Source organism: Gracilinanus agilis, chromosome 4 (assembly GCF_016433145.1).
Source record: "Gracilinanus agilis isolate LMUSP501 chromosome 4, AgileGrace, whole genome shotgun sequence".
Lineage (NCBI taxonomy): Eukaryota > Metazoa > Chordata > Mammalia > Didelphimorphia > Didelphidae > Gracilinanus > Gracilinanus agilis.
Genome location: NC_058133.1, coordinates 514,944,122 through 514,949,694, shown reverse-complemented (window position 1 = coordinate 514,949,694; position 5,573 = coordinate 514,944,122).

Sequence of the window (5,573 nt, the reverse complement as noted above, 5' to 3'; positions counted from 1 at the left end):
CTTCATGAGTTCAAATCTGATCTCAGACATGTATTAGCTATGAAACTCTTGGCAGGTCACTTAATCTTAGTTACCTCAGTTTCTTCATCTGTAAAAATCCACTGGAGAAGAAATGACAAACTGCTCTAGTATCTTTGCTGAGAAAACCCAAATGGGATCAGGAAAGAGTTAAACATGACTGAAACAACTAAACATTATCAAAAACAAAATCCTCAGTACCTAGGACATAGAAAGATTAAATAAATGCTTGTGATTGTGAAAGTATACAAAATACCTTGCAAACCTTATAGCCCACATAAATAACCCAAGTCCATAATGAGTAGCTAAGTAGAACAAGAATCATTTGGAACATATTTTCATGTTCCAGGGTGATCTCAAGACAGTCAGACATATTTCCCTCAACACGTTTCTGGATCCTCCAATGGATAAAATGGGCAAGGGACATGAATAGGCAATTTTCAGATAAAGAAATCAAAACTATCAATAAGCACATGAGAAAGTGTTCCAAATCTCTAATAATTAGAGAAATGCAAATCAAACAAATCTGAGGTATCACCTCATACCTAGCAGACTGGCTAAAATGACAACAGGGGAGAGTAATGAATGTTTGAAGGGATGTGGCAAAAGTGGGACATCAATGCATTGCTGGTGGAGTTGTGAATTGATCCAACCATTCTGGATGGCAGTTTGGAACTGTGCTCAAAGGGCTTTAAAAGACTGCCTGCCTTTTGATCCAGCCATAGCACTGCTGGGTTTATACCCCAAGGAGATAATAAGGAAAAAGACTTGTACAAAAATATTTATAGCCGCACTCTTTGTGGTGGCAAAAAATTGTAAAATGAGAGAATGTCCTTCGATTGGGGAATAGCTGAACAAATTGTGGTATCTGTTAGTGATGGAATACTATTGTACTCAAAGGAATAAAAAACTGGAGGAGTTCCATGTGAACTGGAAAGACCTCCAGGAATTGATGCAGAGCGAAAGGAGCAAATCCAGGAGAACATTGTACACAGAGACTGATACTCTGTGGTAAAATCGAACATAACTGATTTCTCTACTAGCAGCAATGTAAGGATGCAGAGCAAGGCTGAGGGACTTATGAGAAAGAAAAGTAGCCACATTCAGAGGAAGAACTGTGGGAGGAGAAACACAGAAGAAAAACAACTGCTTAAACACATGGGCTGATGGAGATATTATTGGGGATGTAGACACTAAACGATAACTCTAGTCCAACTATCAATAATATGGAATTAGGTCTTGATCAATGATACATGTAAAACCCAGTGGAATTGTGATTCGGCTAAGGGAGGTTAGGGGGATTTGGGGGAGAGGGAAAGAATATAAAATATGCAACTATGGGAAAATATTCAAAATAAAAACTTAAAAAATAGAAATCAATATATGCATCTAAGGTAGACTTCCAACATAATCATCAGCATTTTAATAAATTTTTAAAGAAAAAACACAAAAAACATATCTGGAAACCTTTATCAGGGATGGGGGACAGGACTCGCTGACAATGGTTACAGAGAGTCTTTGGTTCTTTGACGTCTTAGCAAAAGCTTTGGTTTTCCTTTTCTGCTTTATAAACCTTGAAGTAACTGAGCTTTCCTCCTTGCAAAGACAGGGAGTGTCCCATTGATTTTATTATGTGTTGGTTACTGAGCCAATCTGGGATGGGTGGATACAAGAAATACAACCCAAGTGACTTGAATTTCTGGGGTCTGGAAGGGGGATGGTTTTCTCATGAATGTTTTCAGCTGATGCATTTCCCTGGACACCTCCAGGTGTCAGAATGGAACACAGTTCACCTTTCTGTCCTATTCATACATTATAATTGCTACCATATTTCAGTACTTGTGAGCCTGTGCATGGAAATATCACAAGGGAGTCTTAATGAAATGAAAATAAAGAGGAAGAGGGCAGTCTTTGAAGGATGCAGACTAGTCAGAAATGTTATTTAATACACAAAGACTCCAGTGATGCCATGAGCTCACTGATGTATATATTTCCTCCAATTGAGCAGATCAGAAACCCTACCTCTCCTGGTCTACTCTCTCATTCATGTCCTCCCACCATTAGTTGAACAGAAGTGATCCATCTAGGTCCATCAGCCCTCCAGGAACCAGACACTTTAAGGATTAAGCTACAAAGGCTGGGAACTCCCTCCCCTGGTCTATGGCATCCTGAAAGTATCTACTTGGCCCCAGATCCAGGCACCTTTTTGCCTTCCACCACTCTCCCTCCTTTCTTTACTACTTTCTGTCTCTTCTTCTGGAAATAGTAATCAATTTAACTTTACTACTGATGCAGTGGACTACTCTAGGGTTACGTTTACTAACCCAAAGATTTCCTAGACTAAAACTCCCTTTCTTGTCCGCTTTCTATGTATTGTCTCTCCCTATTAACATGTAAGCTTTTTATAGGTAAGAAATGTTCTCTTTAGAATTGTGCACAATTCCTGGCATATTGTAAATACTTAATATATTAATTTGCATTGATTTGTTCATGTAACATGAGAGAGGCCTTTTTCAATTTCTCTTGACCTCAAGAAGACATTGGCATGAGTGGTGAAAAAAATAAATATGTGGGTTTGGTAAATAAGTATTAATGGGTATTAATAGGTTGGTGGTATAGAGATTAAATGATGTTAACTGATTTCTCTAGGTTCTTAATAGTCTTTGGACCAGTAACTTAAATCCTATTTATCTGGGTAAGGATTTCAGGGAGAGACTGTTAAGGTAACAACAACAAGGGTTTATTAATTAACTGGAATAGGTAGGGGATTGTGATGAACTAACTAGAATGGATTTGGATTCCCTCCCACCAAGGTCCAACAGGTTTTCTATACTGATCTTTCTAAATTACCCAGCTGCCTAACTCTATCTTATCCAGAATTCCCCCTTTGATAGTATTTTAAAAGTAAGGGAAAGAAAACAATATGGGAGAGCTTGGTTTAGATCAACATCTCACACCCTACACCAAGATAAATTCAGAATGGGTGAATGACTTGACTATAAAGAATGAAACTATAAGAAAATTAGGTGAACATAGAATAGTCTATCTCTCAGATCTATTGGAAAGAGAAGATTTTAAAACCAAGCAAGAGTTAGAAAAAAATTATAAAATGTAAAATAAATAATTTTGATTATATTAAATTAAAGAGTTTTTGTACAAAAAAAAACAATGCAACCAAAATCAGAAGGGAAACAACAAACTGGAAAAAAACTTTATAACAAAAAACTCTGACAGAGGAATAATTACTCAAATATACAAGAAGCTAAAACAATGCATAAAAAATCAAGCCATTCCTCAATCCATAAATGGGTAAGGGACATAAATATGCAATTTTCAGATAAAGAAATCAAAACTATCAATAAGCGAACATGAGAAAGTGTTCTAAATCTCTAATAATTAGAGAAATGCAAATCAAAACAACTCTGAGGTATCACCTCACGCCTAGCAGATTGACTAAAATGATAGCAGGGGAGAGTAATGAATGCTGGAGGGGATGTGGCAAAATTGGGACATTAATGCATTGCTGGTGGAGTTGTAAACTGATCCAACCATTCTGAATGGCAATTTGGAACTATGCCCAAAGGGCTATAAAAGAATGCCTGCCCTTTGATCCAGCCTTACTATTGCTGGATTTGTACCCCCAAAGACATCATAGATAAACAGACTTGTATGAAAATATGTATAGCTGCACTTTCTGTGGTGGCAAAAAACTGGAAAACAAAGGGATGCCCTTCAATTGGGGAATGGCTGAACAAATTGTGGTATATATTGGTGATGGAATACTATTGTGCTCAAAGGAATAATAAACTGGAGGAATTCCATGTGAACTGGAAAGACCTCCAGGAATTGATGTAAAGTGAAAGGAGCAGAGCCAGAAGAACATTGTATACAGAGACTGATACTCTGTGGTAAAATCAAATGTAATGGTCTTCTGTACTGGCAGCAATGCAATGACCCAGGACAATTCTGAGGGATTTAAGGAAAAAATGCTACCCACATTCAGAGGAAGAACTGAAGGAGTGGAAACACAGAAGAAAAACAACCGCTTGAACACATGGGTTGATGCGGGCATGGTTGGGGGTGTAGACACTAAATGACCACACCAATGCAACTATCAATAATATGTAAATAAGCCTTGATTGATCACACATGTTAAAACCAGTGGAAATGCACGTTGGATATGGGGGGGGTGAAGGAGGGTGAAGGGGAAAGTAAAAACAAGAATCATGTAACCATGGAAAATGTTTCTAAAAAAATAAAATATTAAAAAAAAATTTTAAAAAGTAAGGGAAAGCTGGAAAGCAAAACAGGTCCACTGGACTAGTTGGGAGATCTCACGACTGTTGTCCTTCAAGGGTCTGTCATGAATCCAGTATGGTTATAGCAATTAATCCGAAGGAGAGGGAGTAAGGTTCTTGACCACACTAATTTCACCACAACAGTGGGCAGCATTCACTATCCTTTTTCACCTCATAGCCAGTCTGTTTTCTTTTTGTGACATTGATTTCATAGATAACATCCCTTAAAACCATTCTTTTTTTGGTTAATTTTAATTTTATCTTAATTTTTAATTTTTTCTGCTACAGATAGAAATACTTTTTGACAATTGTTTTTGACATTTTAAAATTCATATTTTCCTCTTCTCCTCACTCCTAGGTAGTGAATATTCTGATATGGGTTATAATTGAACTTTCATGTATTATATATTTCCATATTGCTCATTTCATGATCAATAGAAGACACATCACATACAATAGAAACTCATGAAGGAAATATAGTGAAAGATGGCATGTTTTGATTTGTACTCAATAATTCTTTCTTTGGCTAGAGATAGCATTTTCATTTTGTTTCCCTTGTAGTTATCTTGAAGACTTTGCTTTGCTGATAATGGTTTAGTCCTTCACAGTTGATCATTACATAATATTTCTATTACTGCATACATTATTCTCTGTGTTCTACTCACTTCACTTTGTATCAGTTCATATAATACGTCTTTCTAGATTTTTAAAAACTCATCCTGTTCATCATTTCTTATGACACAATAGTATTTTGTGACAACCATATACCACAACTTGTTCATTCATTCTCCAAGTGATGGACAATCCATTAGTTTCTAATTCTTTGCTACTACAAAAAAAGATACTTTTGGGATACATACCTGATAATGGTTTTGTTGGGTCAAAGGATATGCATAGTTTGGAGCCTTTTGAGCCTGGTTCCATATTGCTTTCCAGAATGGTTGTATCATTTCTACCAACAGTCTATCAGTGTCCCAATTTTCCTATATCTCCTTCAATATTTATCATTTTCCTTTTTTAGTTATGTTAGCCAATCTGGTAGGTGTGAAGTGGCATCTCAGAGCTATTTTAATTTTCAATTCCCTAATCAAAAGTGTTTAGGAGCATTTTTTCACATGACTTTTGGATTTTAATTTCTTTGATAACTGCCTGTTGATATTCTTTGACCAATTGAGGAATGTTCTGCATTCTTATAAATTTGACTCAGTTCTCTATATATTTGAGAAATGAAATTTTTGTCATAGGCATTTGCTTTAA